A 20,797-nucleotide genomic window follows, 5' to 3' on the forward strand; every position below is an offset into this window, starting at 1 on the left:
GGAGTGCCCACATGTCAGACCTTTTCGATGGCGCTCGGGCTCAGACGTCTGCGAGCGTGCCGCCACATTATGCCGGCGAGTCCTCTGGCGCTGCTCGTCTAGAGTGGCCCCATTTAGGCGTACCCATCCTCGACTTTGGGAGAGATTTCTCGACCGTTTGTTATGATGAGTCCGGAGTGGCCTATGTCGGGGTTGAGATGGCTCCTCCCGCCTTCACGTCGAGGATACCGTTTGATCCCTCAGACGCTCACCAGACTTCGAAGGAGACATGCACCGACTACGTGGGGCTATCTGGTTTCTTCAGAGATCGACTCAGCTTGCGTTGCGCCAGCCACCTGGTATGTATCTTTATTTTATTTTAGTGTAGTGGAATGTATGCACATATGTATGTATGACTTCTATTCTAGTCTGTATTTCTTTTTTATATCTGTTTTTTTTTTCTCTTTTTTTTTACAGAGCGATCTCCGTGCACATGAGCTGAGACGGAGCGAAGCGCTGTGGGAGGCCGATGCCAGGGTTGGCCAGGTGTATCGGGAGAGGAACAACCATTGGTCCGGGGTGATGCGGGCAGAGACCGAGGGGCGTCTTGCTGGAGAGGAGAGGGTGCGGGAGGAGACGGCGGGGCGCCTTACCGTCGAGGAGAGACTTCGCGTCGCTGAGGAGACCCTGTCTGCGGAGCGGGCGTCACATCTGAGGGACTTTGAGGCTCACTGGAATTTCCCTCCTTATTAGGCTCATCATGTATAGCTTTGTAGCTTTTATTAGAATTACCCCGATGTATAGCTTGTGTATATGGAGAGGGGTGGATAGTGTGTAGGCTTTTTTATTGTGAAAATAGAGGTAAGAAATGTATAACTCATGATTCATATTACCACGCATTCAGTAGATTATAACGATTCCAATCATTCTCTTCAAATATATTCACGCCTTTATTTATTTACAAACAACAGAAATACTTAGCCGCTTATACATTATTTTTGTAATTGCTCAAGATATAACTACCGTTACCAGGACCTGCCTTTTTTCGGTTTTCAGATCCCAGCAATTTTTCATCTCTCCTTTTACTATCCCGGAATTTTCAAATGAGTGCCCTTTCGGGTTTTCACCCATTGGGATGTCCCTTATTGTTGCATAGGCCGCCCTTTGCGGGTTTTCAACCTATCGGGAATTTTTCTTTTCTTTTTTTTTTTACGAAAAGTACTTCTTAAGCCTATCCAGATTGGTAGGTTCGGAGAACTCCATGCCGTCCATAGTGGTTAACTTCACCGCTCCTTTGCTTAGTATCTTCTTCACGAAGAACGGCCCTTCCCAGTTTGGCCTAAACTTGCCTCTCGGGTCGGTGTGCGTCACACGGATCTGTTTTAACACCATATCCCCTTCCTTGATAGGGCTGGCCTTGACCTTTTTGTTGAAGGCTCGGGCCATCCTTCGTTGATATAACTGCACATGGTAAAGGGCCTCCATCCTTTTCTCGTCCACCAATGCTAACTGTTCATACTGCTTCTTCACCCATTCCGTCTTGGGAATTTCCGCTTCTACCGCGATTCTCAACGATCGTTTTTCAATCTCAATCGGCAGGGCTGCTTCTGCCCCATACACTAAGGAGAACGGCGTTTCCCCAGTTGATGTTCTAACCGTCGTGCGATAAGCCCATAGCGCGAGTGGAAGCTGCTCGTGCCAATTCTGGTGTGATTCTACTGTCTTTACGAGAATCCTTTTAAGGTTCTTATTAGCCGCTTCCACTGCGCCATTAGCCTGTGGACGATACGGAGAAGACATGTGATGTTCAATACCGTACTCTTGGAAGAGACTTTTCGCTTCGCCTTGAAACTGGACCCCATTATCTGTGATTATGTGATGAGGCACTCCGAATCTGGTGATTAAGTGTCTTTCAATGAACTTCCTCATTGATGCGGATTCCGAAGAACCCGATCTGAGGGATAAGTGTACCCCGTCGTTATCAAGTAATAAATTTCTGGTTTAAGTCCAGGTTATCGTCCACAGGATTTATTTCTGCAAGTATCAAGCTACTTGGTCTCGGATGTTATCTAGGCTTAGGGGGTTTTGAGTTTGGTTTGTTTAATTAATCTATTCCTAGGTTGAATTATACTAATCCTAGCTAAGTTATCTAATTCTAACTAAATTATCTAAGTTATTCTACGCCTAGCTAAGTTACTCTACCCCTAATTGATCTTTCATTAATGAAACTATTCGAAGGAACATGGTATGAACGATAATAATAAAGATAGATTATCAAGTCTATTGAATAAAGACCTAATCTGAGTCACTTGTATTCAAGGCGATTAACCCTACTTACCCTCCTGAGGTTCCTAGCGCGTGATTCCCTAAGGCCGAAACTAGGTCTAAGGCTCAGTAAATTGGTGCTTAATCAACTAAGAGTTTGTCAATCTCCTAGGCTCTGACTAGGTCAAATTCAGCTCGCAATATGTGCCTACTAGATTTTGGGGCTTTTGAATGAGTTAAACCAATTGAATAAAGCGTAAGACAGAGATTAGACAAATAATCATAGAACAAAACAAGAGCTAAATTATTAGTAAAGGCGAAGATAATTGTCACAAGATACAATAAGTCAAGTTCGGCAACTGTATCAAAGAGTACAAACAAGGAAAGATAAAAGGAGATACAAAAATCCCTTTCAGGGAACCTGTTTACTCTGCAGCCGGCGACTTAATCTTAAGGACGGGCCTTGGTAATTCCTCGGTAGAAAGCTTTGAAGGAGCTTCAATGGAGGTTGAGGAAGATGGAGAAGATGGAGAGGAATTACAAGGGGAAAGCTAAAATAATTTACAAAAACGAAAGATGTCTAGTTTACAATTGAAAATTCCTATTTATAGACGCGTCTCGGGCCTTGTTTTGACCTATTTTCGTGTCCTAGTTGGTGTAGGAAGACGTGGGGCTGAACGTGGCTTCGTGGGGGCGGAATTGGTCTTTTTGACCAATTCCCGCAGGGCTGCTCGCCGAGCAGGAAAAGCTACTCGGCGAGCAGGGCTGCTCGCGCCGAGCAGGCGCCTGGTGGCCTGCTCGGCGAGCAGAAATGGCCCGTGGGGCCCTGCTCGCCGAGCGTTTTCGCCCGAAGCACGCTCGATCCAAGCTCGATGAGTTCCGCGACCTTTTTCGTCCGATTTCACACCTGCACACGCATAAAAACTCCGGAAAACATTAGTCCAAAAGCCAAATTGATCCGTCAATCGCTTATTTTGAGCAACCGCTTCGTTTGGTGCGACTTTTGACGGACCAATTAGCTTCAAAAGATAACAGAATTCTAATACGCATGCTATTTCGGCCGTATTTGCCTAAATTGATTAAAAAACGGGCCTAAACGACGAAAAGTAAATAGAATGTTCTCAATTCCTAACTAACTCACACAAAAGCATTTAAATGCGAGAATTGCTCGCTTATTAGCCAAATAACCCTAAAAACCGTCCTAAAACCGTACCCAAAGATAGGGGTTTTTGACCCCTATCAAACCTCCTCGCACTTAAAACTTTACTTGTCCCCAAGTAAACTAAAAAAAACTAAACCCACCATCACAAGCAAGCTAGAAAACTTCCCAGTTTGACTAGGTGCTTGACACAATTTCGAGCATCTGTAATTACATGCATTCGGAAATACAAAGTAGAGACACGATATCCAAAAGCCTCATTTCAATTATCATCGGTCATAGTTTTAAGCAAAAGGACACATGTTCAATTAAACGAGCTTGAGGGGATCGCTGAGCAAAACACCTCACCATAGGTAGTTCACTCATTTCACACAATTTTGGTGGCTAAAGTGTTTACTCTCGGCTTATGTGCTTGCTTAGGATTACGTTGATTTTGCACGATCATCCGCGTTCCTCTACTATGCTATATGACTCCGATGATATCAAAAACAGCCTCTAATTGGGGTTGTAATGTGGTTAGAGGGTTAAAGGTACAACAAAGGTTAAATGTTCTAGCGCTACAAAAACAGAGTTAAAATGGCTTTAGCAAATATGAAGTGACTGAGCTTTTTATTCATCCCTTATTATTATTATTATTTTTTCTTTTGGGATGCTTTCTTGAGACGTTTTTGATTTTTAGGAACTGGGGAATGAAGTTTTGTTTCCCTTTTGTTCGTCTCTTTTCTTTTCTTTTCTCTTTTTTTTTCTGTTTTTCTTCCCCCTTTTTTTTTCTTTTTGGGATAGTGATGCTCATTCACTTCTTAGCCTTTTGGCTTGCTACTATAATGCCATAAACAAAGATAAAGCGCTAGAAGAAAACAAAGGCTCAGTTCGAGCTTTGCAAAAACAAAGGTTAAGTGGCGAACCAAATTGTGGTTCGCAAAAACGGGTTAGAACGAAAGAAAAATCTACAAACTACAAAAATTGTCGGCTCAAAGGGGCTTCCTAGAGTGGATGAAAAAGAAAAACAAGGTAAAGAAAAGGGTTAATTCTAATGAGGCTGATTCATCGTTTATCATCTCAAATCATTGCATGTAGGTTCAACACAGTATTAGGTGCAAAATCTGTAATCTTCCACAAGTCAAAGCATTCACACAAAAATGTCAAGAAAAAGAGCTTTTTGATGTTCGCTCTTAGGCTCAAATTCAGCTCACGATTCTTTGGGTTTCAATTTTGTGTTTACTAGTTTTCCCCAAACTCAAGTTTAATATCACATGCCTTCAATTCTTAAGTTATCTACCTAAGTAATGATTTTAGCATTTCTTCAAAAGTAGGGTCTAAATGCAAACCGTAGCTCATGCTTTTACAGATGCAAGAGTTGTGTACTACGCCTAAACTAGTTGTCATGCAATTTTAGATTCGGTTTTCAGCCCTCAAAGACAAATAACGAAGTTCAGATTCGAAGGAGGTTCATGGTTTTAGGTCCTAAACATGCAAAAACATAAATAAAGCAAAAATAAAACACCAAAACGCAAACCTAAACTAGACACGACGCAACAAAAATTTAAAATTTATACAATTTTTGTATTGTAAGTTTGTCTACCCCTCCTCCTCACACTAAAAATATGCAATAAGTTCCAACATTGCATCATAAATCATGAAATACGAGTGTAAAAAGTTAGGGTGGAGAAGACAACTTACTGATCGGCCGGGGGGTATGGCCAAGGCATGTTGTAGCACTCGCAGTAGTTTGCCGCTACGTACTCAAGACCCGAAAGCCTTCGATCCATGTTCTGCTCAAAGTTGGTGAACCGTTGGTCCATCTGCTGAACAGTGTTAAAGGTCCGTAGGTTAAGATCTCGCATTTCTGCCATCATAGTGTTGATGGCTTGGAACTGGGCCTCCGTCCCCGGCGCTTGGTGTTCCCTTTGGTCTCCTGCTGTCGCAGGTTCTTCTTCCTCGGGTTCCTTGTCCCTTTGTTGTGGACCCCGTGCTCTTTTTCTTCCCCCTCCGCTGGAACTTGCTCCTCCAGTTGGGTTCCTGTTTAAGACTTCTTGAAAAGTAGATTTCCCCAAAAACTTGGAGTTAAGCAAAGTAGGGTAAATAGCAATTTCGGGGTTGTCCAAATTTTTAAATTGGCTCTCAAGCAGGTTGGTAACTAAGTGCCCAAGACCTAGGGAACCACGTTTTCTGCTCGTTTGGCTTGAGAAGCCTTCAAATATGGTCTTAACATTATCCACATGTTTGTGGTTGGCCACGCACCACAGTATGAGCAATTCCGTCTTTGAGACTTTATTGCTCTCGTTTTTGCCCAATAAGTTGTGGGCCACAAATTTGTGAACAAGATTGAGAAGTGGGTCTAGGAGAGCGACTGGGCTAGCAGTCTGGGAGTTAAAGTCTGATATGCCTGTGAGTTGTTCCCAAGCTATATCTTTTGTTATAGGCTTCTCAAAGTCTGAGATCGCCTCTGGGTGATTATGAACTCCCATTAGGGCTGCTAGTGTGGTAGCATCAAGGCGGTAAGGTTTACCGTTTAGCCTAAAAGAATGCTTCCCACCGCCCAAGGGTAGCTCCTTTTTCCAAGTGGTCAAGAATTCTATAGTAAAGTTGTGATAAACCGGAGTCTGTGTTGTGGCTAGTCTATACCAGCCGTGGAATTTGAGGATTTCATTGAAATCCTTCTTTAAGCCTAGACTCGATAAAAAGGTTTGATCGACAACTACGTGTGTAGCAAGGTCTTGCTTGGAAAACCTATCGTACAAAATTCCCTCACGTTCATCAATAAGACCAAAGGGTGGATCATACTTAGCTTGGAGGCTTTCGTCGAACTCGACCTCAGATTCGGCTTCGTTCTCGACGACGATCTTAGCTTTGCCTTTCCGACCCATATTTCCTGAGGAATAGACCAAAAATGGAAGAGTTAGAAAATATTTACAAGTTTCAACATAAACCCCCAATAAACCATTCATAGGCAACAATCGTAGCTTTAGGCACTTAGGGACTAAACCATAAGTATTTGGTTCCTAAGTCTTTTACCCGAAATTCACAAAATTCATGCAAAATTGAAGATACCCAATGACTAAAACATAAAAAGAATGCAATTCACAACTCTATTGACAAGTTTCTAACTATGATTTGAATAGTTGAACTTTGAGCTAAAATGGGGATTTTGCCCAAATTGAGCAATTTCTCCAAATATTCACAAATTGAGAATAGAAATCACACCCAAACTATAGATTAATCATTATGTTAAGATAAATTGCAAGGAAATTAAGAGTTTAAAAGCAAACAAGATATTAATTTGAGAAAAGGAAAAAAAAACAAAACTTAGGTTTTTCTCAAACCTCAAAAATTATCACCCTAAGCTAAAATCTAAGCCTATGAACATGTTAGAAATCAAAAATAGGTAAAGATTCATACCTTATATCTTGAATTCGGGTTAGAATGAAGAATTTGGGGGGTTAGGTTTTGAAGAAGCAAAAGAGGAAGGAGAAAGGAAGAATGAAAGAATATGATAAAAAAGAAAGAAGAGAGAAGGAAAGAAGAAGGTGGGGAAGGGGATGATGAGTCACCCCCCCCCCCCCCTTTTCTTTTCTTATTCTTTTTTTTTTCTTCTTTCTTTCTCTCTTTTTTTTTTATAATAGAATGCGGGGGAACAAAGTTTGACAGTATAAATAAACAAACGAGATCAAAATTCAATTAACCAAAATAATAAAAGGAAATAGGAGCAAAATAAAAACAAAAAGAAAAGAAAATGCAGAATCAAATTGTTCAAACTTTGGATTAAAAACCGAGGAGAACCCGATTTCTCCCCCTTACTCAATCCTTTCTCAGGATCTTTGGATTCTTCTCCATTGTGCTCGGGAGAGAACCCTGTGGCCTTTCCTGCCTGTCCCTATTAATCTGAGCCACCTGATTGCTCAAGTCCTTGCAGAAGGCTTCGTTGTTGGCAAGCCTAGCTGAGATCTCCTTCAGAAGAGTGATCACTTCGTCAGATTCCTTAGGGTGTTGCACTGGCCCTTGATTTTGCTGTTGGTATGGGGGCATGCTAAGCCCCTGCTCTCTATGCTCTTGAACAAATCCGCTAGGAGGTCGGAGCACATTCTGATTTGAATTCCCGTAAGAGAGGTTCGGGTGCTGAGGCCTCCTGTAATTGCCATTGTTGTTGTAGGAGTTGTAGTTGTTGGGGTTACCGTTGTTGTAGTTCTGATTGTATCTCGGCTGCCCCCCAACGTAATTGACCATCTCCACCCCATCTCCAGCGAAAGGGCTACCTGATTGACAATCCTTTCCATTGTGGTCGCCGCCACAGTGCACGCAGGTGGGAGGTCGGCTAAGCGTAGCCAACAGTACATCCATCTTCCTACTCAAATCTGCAACAGCTGGATTTTGTTCCTGTTCTTCCACAGCAAATACCCGCTGCCTAGTGGGGCCGGCGAGCTTCTGTTCTTACCACTGCACACTCTTTCTGGCCAGCTCATTAATCATGTCATATGCCTCTACTGCTGTCTTTCTAAACAAATCTCCACCCGCTGCGGAGTCGAAAATGGCTCTGTTTGTGGGTGTCAGTCCGTGATAGAAGACGCTCACTAACTGATGATTGGGTATGTCATGATGAGGGCATATGCGCAGCATTTTCCTGAATCGAGTCCAAGATGTGTGGAGCGCCTCATGCTCGGGTTGGTGGAAGGATGTGATCTCACCCCTGAGCATTGCTGTCTTCGAGGGAGGAAAGTAGTAAGACAAGAATTCCTTCTCCAACCCTGCCCATGTCGTGATTGAACCGGGCTCCAGTGTTCTCAGCCATTCCAAAGCTTGCCCCGTCAGAGAGAACGGGAACAGTTTCAGTCTAGCAGCATCTTGGGGGACCCCATTGGTCCTTGCAGTGTCTGCGCACATTAGGAAGCGATCCAGATGATCATTCGGGCTCTCGTGTGCTTCTCCTCCAAACAGTCCGGTCTGTTGGATCAAGTGAATTATACCAGACTTGATTTCGTATGTGTTTGCCGGAATGTTTGGAGCAGCAATGCCTGGCAAATGCTGATGTCGGTGGGGTGCCAGGATCTCACTCATCAGACGAGTGTCGCTCTCTGGTCCGGTGTTCTCATTGTTCCATTCATTGTCAGTCATCTTGATGGGCTCGATAGGCTCGATGATCTCATCTTGCTTCAGCTTTCCAATCTGTTTGCTCCTGCGAAGAGTACGTTCAAGTTCAGGGTTAAGAGGGACAACCGGTATTTTCGCTGATCTCGTAGGCATACGCTGAGAAAAGATAAGTACAGAAATAAATGAAAGCTGAAGGGAAATCTTACAAATCATACAGGTTTGTGCAAGTATAAGAATGGTATAGGTAAACATATACAGACACGTATAGGTGAAGTTGATAGCTACATGTTCGTACAAACGAATACACACAAGCGTAAGTGTAAACAAGGATGGTTATCATAAATGAGTATATATAAATAAGTGTATATAAACAAGTATAAACGGTATAGATACGTAATAAAAAGAATCATGATTATAAACAAGTATATATGATATTAACAAGGAATATATTCACAAAGAATGCCTAAACTAACAAGTCGACCTTTGGTTCGATATTGCAGAAGAATTAAATCCCCGGCAACGGCGCCAAAAACTTGATGCGGATTCCGAAGAACCCGATCTGAGGGATAAGTGTACCCCGTCGTTATCAAGTAATAAATTTCTGGTTTAAGTCCAGGTTATCGTCCACAGGATTTATTTCTGCAAGTATCAAGCTACTTGGTCTCGGATGTTATCTAGGCTTAGGGGGTTTTGAGTTTGGTTTGTTTAATTAATCTATTCCTAGGTTGAATTATACTAATCCTAGCTAAGTTATCTAATTCTAACTAAATTATCTAAGTTATTCTACGCCTAGCTAAGTTACTCTACCCCTAATTGATCTTTCATTAATGAAACTATTCGAAGGAACATGGTATGAACGATAATAATAAAGATAGATTATCAAGTCTATTGAATAAAGACCTAATCTGAGTCACTTGTATTCAAGGCGATTAACCCTGCTTACCCTCCTGAGGTTCCTAGCGCGTGATTCCCTAAGGCCGAAACTAGGTCTAAGGCTCAGTAAATTGGCGCTTAATCAACTAAGAGTTTGTCAATCTCCTAGGCTCTGACTAGGTCAAATTCAGCTCGCAATATGTGCCCACTAGATTTTGGGGCTTTTGAATGAGTTAAACCAATTGAATAAAGCATAAGACAGAGATTAGACAAATAATCATAGAACAAAACAAGAGCTAAATTATTATTAAAGGCGAAGATAATTGTCACAAGATACAATAAGTCAAGTTCGGCAACTGTATCAAAGAGTACAAACAAGGAAAGATAAAAGGAGATACAAAAATCCCTTTCAGGGAACCTGTTTACTCTGCAGCCGGCGACTTAATCTTAAGGACGGACCTTGGTAATTCCTCGGTGGAAAGCTTTGAAGGAGCTTCAATGGAGGTTGAGGAAGATGGAGAAGATGGAGAGGAATTACAAGGGGAAAGCTAAAATAATTTACAAAAACGAAAGATGTCTAGTTTACAATTGAAAATTCCTATTTATAGACGCGTCTCGGGCCTCGTTTTGACCTATTTTCGTGTCCTAGTTGGTGTAGGAAGACGTGGGGCCGAACGTGGCTTCGTGGGGGCAGAATTGGTCTTTTTGACCAATTCCCGCAGGGCTGCTCGCCGAGCAGGAAAAGCTACTCGGCGAGCAGGGCTGCTCGCGCCGAGCAGCCCCCTGCTCGCCGAGCAGGCCACCAGGGGCCTGCTCGGCGAGCAGAAATGGCCCGTGGGGCCCTGCTCGCCGAGCGTTTTCACCCGAAGCGCGCTCGATCCAAGCTCGATGAGTTCCGCGACCTTTTTCATCCGATTTCACACCTGCACACGCATAAAAAAATCCGGAAAACATTAGTCCAAAAGCCAAATTGATCCATCAATCGCTTATTTTGAGCAACCGCTTCGTTTGGTGCGACTTTTGACGGACCAATTAGCTTCAAAAGATAACGGAATTCTAATACGTATGCTATTTCGGCCGTATTTGCCTAAATTGATTAAAAAACGGGCCTAAACGACGAAAAGTAAATAGAATGTTCTCAATTCCTAACTAACTCACACAAAAGCATTTAAATGCGAGAATTGCTCGCTTATTAGCCAAATAACCCTAAAAACCGTCCTAAAACCGTACCCAAAGATAGGGGTTTTTGACCCCTATCACTCATCTGCTTAGATCCCAACTTGCTAAATGATTCTGCCTCTACCCACTTGGTGAAGTAATCAATGGCGACTGCAATGAATTTGTGCCCGTTCGAAGCATTAGGCCTCACCTCCCCGATGATATCAATGCCCCAAGCCGCAAACGGCCAAATGGGCGCTAACACGTGCAGTTCCATAGCCGGTAAATGATTATAATCTCTGTGGATTTGACAATCGTGGCATTTCTTCGCATATTCGTTACAATCTCTTTCCATGGTGAGCCAATAGAAGCCTTGCCTTATGATCTTCCTTGCCAACACCGCTCCTCCTATATGGGCCCCACAAATTCCCGACTGTACTGATTCCATTGCTTCGCGGGCTTCTCCCACATCCAAGCACCTCAGTTGTAAACCATCAACGTGCCTTTTGTAAAGCAAGTCGTTGTGGATGACGAACTGCTGAGCCAGCCTTCTAATCACGACCTGATCCCTAAGTTCCGATTCTGCCGGGTATGTTCCACTCTTCATGAAGTTTACAATATCGAAATACCACGGCTTTTCATCTGCCCCTAATAGCATTACATCTTCGTAGCATGGTTTGTGAGATCTCTTCAATACCAAAGGCTTCGAGGCAAGGTTCCGTGGGTTGTCCCAAACTGACACCAAAGTGGCTAAAGCATCCGCTGCCTGGTTCTGTGCCCGAGGGATATGATAAAAACGACATTCATTGAATCTTAGGGCCAACCCTTCTAGCTGGTCTAGGTATGGACGTAACCTTTCTTCCCTCACTTCCCAGTTTCCTTATGCCTGTTCGATAATCAGCTTTGAGTCGCCCCAGATTTCAACATATGATGCTCCTAGTGCTGCTAATGACTCCAACCCATAGATGCACGCTTCATATTCGGCCATATTATTGGTGAGAGGGAAGGATAGCTTCTTTGCCATCGGGATCCTTTCTCCTTCTGGTGAGATAAGTAGCACTCCTACTCCGGCTCCATTCGAATTAACTGCTCCATCGAAGAACATTTTCCATGGTATGACTTCTATTGCGTTCAAGTGCTCATCGGGGAAATCATAGTTTATCTCTTCCTCTTCTGCGTTCAGAGGTTGGTTGGCCAGAAATTCTGCTACAGCCCTCCCCTTGATAACCTTCTTCGTTACATATTCAATATCAAACTCGGACAAAAGAAACAACCATCAGGCTAGCTTCCCTGTTAAAGATGGAGTTTGGTACAGATACTTCACGGGATCCATCCGGGAAATAATGATCACCTTATACGATTGAAAATAGTGTCGTAGTTTCTTTGTTAGCCATACTACTGCCACGCACGTCTTTTCGATCATGTTATACTTAAGCTCGTATTCCAGGAACTTCTTACTCAGATAATACACCGCGTGCTCCACACTGGTGTCCCCTTCTTGGGCCAGCATTGCCCCAATAGATCGCTCTTCGATTGCTACATAGAGGAGAAGCGGTTTTCCCAGTTTAGGCGGTCTCAGGACAGGTGGATTAGACAAATAGTTCCGGACGTTCTCTAAGGCTTGTTGACACTTATCATTCCAAATCGTGGGTTGATCTTTCCGTAGCAACTTAAAGATCGGCTCGCAGATCGCGGTGAGTCTTGCTATGAACCGGCTGATATACTGAACCTGCCCCAGAAACCCCCTTACTTCTTTCTCATTCTTTGGCGCCGGCATTTCTCGTATGGCCTTCACTTTGTCGGGATCTACCTCAATTCCCTTGTTTCTGATTACATATCCTAAGATTTTCCCCGACGAAACGCCGAAGAAGCACTTCTTCGGGTTTAACCTTAGTTTGAATTCTGCAATTCGGGCCAAAAACTTCTCGAGTGCCGCGAAATGCCCCTCTCTCATCTCCGAATTGACCATCATGTCATCCACATAAACCTCTACCTCTTTGTGTATCATATCATGGAATAGTGCCATAGCCATTCGCTAGTAAGTTGCCCCGGCATTTTTCAAACCAAACGGCATCACCCTATAGCAGTATGTCCCCCACTCAGTTGTGAACGAGGTTTTTGCTTTGTGTTTCTCGGCCATCTGAACTTGCATGTAGCCCATGAAACCGTCCACATTCGTGTGTAAGACACTCGATGCTGCACTGTCGATTAACACGTCAATATGAGGCAATGCCAATTCATCTTTGGGGCACGCCTTGTTAAGATCTCTATAATCGACGCACATTCTTACTTTGCCGTCCTTCTTTGCGATGGGCACTACATTTGCGACCCAAGGAGGATAGTCGATTACTTCGATAAACCCTGCTTCCAACTGCTTCTTTACTTCTTCTCTGATCTTATCTGCCCATTCCGGTCTCATGCGTCGGAGTTTCTATTTTACGGGCTTAGCATCGGGGTATGTTGGAATACGGTGAGTTACAATTGATTGATCAATTCCTGGCATGTCTTCGTACGTCCAAGCAAACACTATTTCGTATTTTTTAATTATTCTCTCGAATTCTTTCCTCTCTTTAATAGTTAATTCTTGAGCAATTTGTATAAGTTTAGGATCTTCATCCGTGCCAAGATTGAAAGTTGACATTTCTATTGTATTGATTTCAAATGTAGGCATGTTATATGAATGAGAATGCATGGAATGATCACGATCAACATCAAGCAAGTAAGCAAAATCAGAATTCATTTCATTGATAGTGTTGGCGAGTACATCATCGGATTCAAATAAAGCAGTAATACAATTTTCATCATCAGGGTTCTCGGGTTTCTCATAAGCTTTGGAGGTATCGGGCTCATCCACCGCTCCCACAGTGGCCTCAATAGTGATCACCTGCTCCTCGACATTCAAATCTAACATCATGATCTCCTCGATGAAGCAGCTTGCCTTTCCTTTGCCCCTGTCGGTAACATCATTGAAGATCTCAAAACCTGGCAGGATCTTTCCTTCGGTGCTAACAGCCACTTCCGACTCATCATCAGACTCATCCCAGATGTTGATCGGAACCCTCTGATTGATACCTTCCTCGTCGGAGGAACTTCCCCAAATGTCCACAACCATCAGATCCATTATGTGAGGGACATTCGGATTTATGTAGGAAGGGTCCGACGATCCATACCGAGCCCAACCTATCAGTTCTTCATAGTCCTTGAGGAACACTCCATTCATTCTTCTAGCCATAAGTGGAATAGCACCCTTCCGGATGCACATGAGTTGCTCCTGATCACTCAGGGTGACCCGACATGAGGCATACTTGAACCTCCATCTCCTAGCATAATCCACGAATGCTTCCTCGGGAAATTGCCTGATCCTTTCTAAATCTTCCAACGACCCTGTCCACGGAATGTACATCTCATACCTCTGCACAAAGGCCTCCATGAGGGATCCCCAATCCCCTTTTGTCTTTGCCGAGAGCATTCGGTGCCACCTCAAACTTCTCCTATGAGTGTCTTTGGAAAATGCTGGACTAACTCACTTCGGTAAATTCCCGCGTCAAACATGTAGGCACGGAAACGGTTTATGTGATCAATGGGGTTCTCATCTCCCTTATACTTAGACATGGCTGTTACTGCTTTAGGTGTCTCCTCTTCGGGTGATGTAGGCATTTCCTCTGGACATCCCCGTGCGGCGTATTTCTTGATGAATTTCTTAGTCATTTTTGCCCAATCTGCTTTAACGTGCATTGGAAGAGACATGTACCACATCAGTGACTCTCCTGCCAATGAGTTGCAAAACAAGCCCGTGATCTCCTCCTCTTTGAAACCTAGAGGACCCATAGCCGACAGATAAAAATGCAAGTGCTCCATGGGGTCCTTCCCTTCATTATACTTGCCGACCGTTGGAAGCGGACGTTTGATGGGCCCAATTTGCATCGCGCTATAATCCCCTGCCTATGTTTTGTCTCTTCGATACTTCATCAAAAACAAGCTTGACATCAGTGACCAATCATGCTTAGTCGAGTCAGGTAGCGATTGAAACCATTTCAAAGGTTCGCCCACCAGCGAAAGATAGAACCATGGAGCGACTTTTTCCACTTTGTATGGCTCCCCAAACATAGCACACACATATCCATACAAATGAGCTTCGGGGTCTTCTACCCCTCTAAACAATTTCAACACAGGCAAGATCCTCTGAGATGATACTTCCTCGGTTTCCTCAGTTTTAGTTCCATCGTCCAACACTTCTTCTGTTGGCTCTCCCTCTAAAACAGACACGTATAAACTATTTCCCACATTACTCTTCACATCGGAGTCCAACAACTCCTCTTCCTTTTCCCCGAAGGATTCCATGACTACGCTTGCTCCGAGCCCAGACCCGATCATGCTCACCTTATGGTTAGGCAATGGATTACGCCTAGTGGAAGGGTTCGCTGACGAAGGGTCAGCTATCTTCTTCTCCTCAATCAAATCTTGGATCTCGTGCTTCAACCTCTCACAGTTCTCAATAGTATGCCCATAACTGCTGTGGAATTCGCAGTACCCCCTAGCTTGTATCTGCTGAGTAGGTGGAGCTTTGTTGTAAATAGTAAGAGCTTTCAACAACCCATTTTTCTGCAATCGTTCGAAAACTTTTGCGTAGGTCTGATCAAATTTGGCGAACTGCCTTTTTTCGATAGCATTAAGATCAAGCACTTTCACTACTGCAGATTCTGCACTCGCACTTGGCCCTCCGGCACTATATCCAGACTTCGTCCACTTGGTATAAGCTTTCTTTGGTTCTCCGTCCCCCTCAACTGTCAAGGCGCAGCTATACATTTGGTTGAAATCGGTAAAAGGCATGTACCGCAGCTCATTCTTAATATACGGCAAGGTGTTACCGACTACCATTCGGATCTGATCCTGCTCAAGCGGCTTCTGCTTCATAACCGTGGCCTTGGCCCTCCATCTTCTTACAAAATCGGAAAAAGATTCCCCAATCTGCTTCTTAGTGCTCTCAAGCTCCTTCAAAGTGACCTCAAGCATGGTGTTGAAGCTATACTGAGCGATGAATGACTTCGCTAACTCTTTCCAATCCCTCTTCGTCACCATCGGCAAAGCATGAAACCATGTGAGGGCGGCCCCCTCTAGATAAGTGTTAAACAGCCCCAGGACTTAATCCTCAGTCAGGATCGTGTGCTTCATCACAGCAACATACTGATTCATGTGGGCAGTGGGATCCCCAGTTCCATCGAACTTTTTCATGTCAGGGAGCCAGAATTTCAAAGGCAAAGCAGTTGCCGATAAACAATTCTTCAAGTTATAAAAGTCCTGACTCTCGGAACTTCCCCCACGTAGATCCTGCACCTCCTGAGTGATGTGTTGCTTCCACTCCTCTTCCTTAGCTTTCTCTTTTTCGAGCTGCTTTCGGATATAATCCTGATAGTCATCCTCGTTCCCAAAGCGAGGTCCATCGTTCACCTCATTCTCAGCGTGCTTACTGCCACTCTTGTCGTCCTTCATGGCCAACTTAGCTATCTGGGCCACTATCGCGGCTAACTGCTCATTAATGTTGTTCACAGAGTTTTCCAATCCGGCCACTTTTTCGTCGGTCGCAGACATACTGACGGAAGAATGAGTATACCCGGATGAAGATGAATCAGAAGCCACAATTGCCGATTCGGAACTGTCAATCTGTAACTGATCGAACTGCCTAACTAGCTGACTGCTCTCCCAGAACCACAACCGCTTAATGATGACGTCTGCACGAATGACATCTATTAGTATGTATACATGATTTTATATGCATGATTTGTGGTGTGTGCGTTTATTTACGGATATATAAGATAAGAAGAACAAACGTCAGTCTAATTACACGTATCATAGCATCTCTCTTCCACCCTTATTCCTCCACGCACTCGTTGGTCCAAGTCTCTTTCCTAGGATTTTGGTTTGGGTCTCACATTGCAGTCCAGGGGACGCGTGATGCCATCGATTATTGCGGAAAGGTAAATCATCCATCATATAATACAGTTCGTTTTGACGCATTCGCGTTCAGTGACTAAGATATCGACCAAGTGAGATTGTTCCTTCGGAATAACTCGTCTTTTGTCTTTTTGCGAGACGCATTAGTTCGGGTTTTGACTCCCTTCGAGCGCATCTCAGTTTTTAGACATGATACGAGTTATTCTTTTAGTCCAATCGTTCGTTATTGACAATGACTCGTTCCCTTTTATTCGCGTGGGTTTGTGTCTCGATTTTTGGATTACGACGGGATCTTTTGGATCTATCGAGAGACGTAACCACGTGTTTATTTAGTGATGAAAGCACTTTTTATTTTAAGGAACGGACTCATCACGTAACATGTTTGTTTTTAGCGTTAAGAATCCGTTTGCTCATTTTGGCTACGCAAAAAGACAGCGAGTCTTATTTGAGCTCACGGTAATCTTTCGGCTAGCAACAATTCTTTATTCCTCCCAATCTACGGGATATATCACCTTAGCGTGGTTATAGAAAATCAACGTTTCGTTGAATCGCATGTTTATTCGGAGCGGGGATATCACCGTTCTTTTTCATTTAGGCACGAGTTTAAGCAAACGCACATATCGGGCCATATTTCTTGTAGTTTTGGTAACGGTCGAAATGATCGAGTCGTTAGTCAAATCCATAGTCTCGTCCATATGGCGCAATTAAGCGGTTTGGCTTAATTCGGCTTTGTGATTTTAAACGGCATACATACCGGCTCGAGACACGTATTCAACGGTATTGGTTCATTTTCTTTAACTACCCTCGGGATGGATATACATCGTAGATACATAATGACTTTGGTCGTTTGTTTATTTTTGCTTTTCTTTTATTTTCTTAGTCACTTTTGCAGACACGTCCATTTCTCTTAGGAATGACACAAGGCATAACGTAAGAGCTCGTCTTTTATTCGGAAGGGACGGGCCACATTTGCGAAACTCTTTACGTTACAACGGGGTCATTCGAAACAGAAATGTTCTCTGTTTTCGTTTCGTCATAATCTCGTTTCATCCCAACCTATTTAAAGAATGTGAATAACGGCTACTGTTAATATAGTCTCTTGAATCGAGATATAACTATCCTTAATACCAAACCAATTCGTACTAATACGTGCTTACGTCATAACGTATTTCCTGAACATGTGCCTTCTTCGGGACACGGAAAGGGACCAGTCGGGTCGCACAAATCCATTCATACGAGATGACTAAGTCGTCTTTAGTTCGAATCGTTTTGATGTTTTGGGGTAGTTTGTATATCGGTTTAAGAGTATATATTAACGTATCGTTTCATTTTCTTTACATATTTTAGGATTAGACACGTATCATGGCAATTTGGAAACACGAACTGATTCATTCATCACATCAAAAATAGTAACGGGTAATCCTATGGCAACTTCTTTTTTTTTTTTGGTAGAATCCTATGGCAACTTCTAAGGCTACTATATGCTGACACGGCTGATCGCGGGACATCACAGGACCGCACAAATTCGCCCCTAACGAATGGATGGGGACCCTTTGGCGCCTTACTGTAAGGGGGAACTTACACTAGCCTCTTTCGAGCGACAAATGGACTCTCGCTAGAGGTTTCGCGGAAATTACCCAAAAGGTTTGCAATAATGCTTATGAATGCATACGAAAAGAAATAATACGATCCGTCCCCGTTAAGGGCTTAATACACGCCTTCCGGAATCAAATTTCTCGCTTCCCCAGCAGAGTCGCCACTTGTTAGATGAGGTGCCGCGGCCTAATCTCCCGGGCGGACCGGGGGGTGGACACCTCATGGCGACGTAAGCGGTGATTGGCGCCGAAAGCAACCAATCATGGAATCAAGCTGCTCGGCAGGACCAGAGCTCGGAGTATGGAAGAGTCACCACCCACGAATGGGAAAATGAACACCGATCCCTTGCGGGAGACCGGTGAGGGTTCGGAAAACTTAGGTACGAGCCGAGAAGGCTAGCTCCTTTCCGGAGAAAGGCTACTAGGCACCCCGACATCGCCCGGTTATGAACCACCGGCCTCCTACTCAGCGTGTTAGGCGATAACGGACTAATCGCATATTTCTTTAAGTTTAAAATTCATTTGAAACCTTTTCTTTCTCGTTTTGAAAACCATTTTGAGCATATATTATTGAAAGCCATTTTGGTAAAGAATCACCCATTTTGCGTAAATTTAAAGTATACAGGAGAGAGAGGGGGAGAAGAGAGAATTGATTTATTCACAGTGTGATTTTATGCTTTAGACTATACACTAACTCTAAGCTAATCTCACTCCCCGAAAAAACGAGTTTATTTACATGGTTCGTACCTTAATCGCCGTTGGAACGATTTAGGTACGTTTCAAAACCCCGTTAATTTACATGGCATTCACTCGAACCGCCGTTGGAACGACTCGAGCGTTTGAAAATGTTGAGATAAAAGCTTTTAACAAGAAAACGTGATTAAACATACAAGTCAATTTATTTTGTACAAAACCATTTAATTAGGAAAACAATTCAAAAACTCTATTATTAAAAACAATTTTAAGAAACGGTTTTAATTACAAGGTTCGCTTAATCCGTCGTTGGAACGAATTAAGGTTTTAAGACATGATATTTTGGAAACGATTTAAAGATATCAAGAAAACGTTATTTACACTTTAGGAACATCTAGAAAAGCTTTAATTTAAACCAACAAATTAAACTCTCTTTTTGTGATTTATTTTCCCCTTTTTCACTCAATGGAACCTTACTTGAATATATTCACAAGAATGAACCATTTAAATCCTCAAAATTCACCAAATAAAACAAATTTGAAATATATACATATAAAGGTCAAAAAGTGAAGTGAATACACATATATACATATATACATATATATATATATATATATATATATATACATTTTATCTAAAAATAAGGATATATCTATAGATTAATAAGTGAAAGATACTAAATATATGTATAATAATGATAACGAAAAATACTAAGTATAATACACTTTTATCCTATTTAAAAAAACATGTAAAACAATGAACAAAATTCATTAAAAATAAGAAAATAAACCTTATATCCCAAAATAGCTATTATAATAAATATATAGAGAATAACCCTCCCCAAATATACATTAAACATCAAAATAACATCTAATTATCCCCAAAACATCTACTAATTAACTACCCCAAAATGCCCAAGTAAATAACCCTCTAAAATAATACCCAATATAGTTTAAATGAGTTAAAGGAAAATATATACATATAGTTTTGCAAAATCAAATTAATGAAAAGGATACCCAAATGTACAAAATAAATAAATACATACTAGGTAATTATTAGTTATATACCTCAAAGATAATTTAAAAAAAAAACATATTGCATAATTATACATATACATATACAAGAATAAATGTAAAAAAAGATGAGAAAAGGATTGGAAAAAGGATTTTTTAAGTTTCAGCAGCTTTACCCACGGAAAATCCGTCGGTAAACAGCTATTAGTGACAGAAAATGCAGAATTATAGAAACAGTCCACGACTTTCCAGATTTATTCAAAAGCTTTAGATTAGATCTATTCTATCATTTCGGATCCCCGAACTACCAAAATTGGATCATAGTCTATAACGGAGAATCCTAAAACGATGTTTTATTTTAAAACATTATTTAGAAATATTTTTAAAACTTATAATTACAACGTTTTTAAAAATCTCGAACTACCTTTGAATCGGATCACGGTTCGTATTGGGATGTTAAAACGAGGTTTTTATTTTAAAACAAAACCGAACGTTTATCTAATACGAGACGAAAATTAAATAAATATGAAAAATTAAGTAAAACGTGATAAATAAATAAATAACTAAATAAATAAAATTATAACATAAAAATAAATAAATAAAGGAAATAAATAAAATAAAATAAAGCGAGTCTAGTCCTCGGATAATACCTTAAGTTCGGTATTGACGGTTGAAGTCGGTTGATTCCACGAATCGTGCTTTTCCGGTGTTTTTTGTATTTTTGGTAAAATTTTAACTTTTAGGAAATTCGGAATTTTTAGGAAAAAAAAAATTTTTTTCCCAAAAAACTAACTTTCTCTCTCTAAAAAATGTCTTAGAGTGAGAAGGTCTCCAAAATCCCCCCTTTCCTTTTTTGCATGGGGATCCGTGCCTTAAATAGGCACGGGTCCCGGAGAATTTTGGGCGACGCCCAACTAAGATTGGGCGTCGCCCAAAAGAGGTTGGGCGAACGCCCAACCTAGTTGGGCGGACGCCCAACATTGTTGGGCGGACGCCCAACGTTAGTTGGGCGAACGCCCAACATT

This window comes from Euphorbia lathyris, chromosome 10, assembly GCF_963576675.1.
Source record: "Euphorbia lathyris chromosome 10, ddEupLath1.1, whole genome shotgun sequence".
Classification (NCBI taxonomy): Eukaryota; Viridiplantae; Streptophyta; class Magnoliopsida; order Malpighiales; family Euphorbiaceae; genus Euphorbia; species Euphorbia lathyris.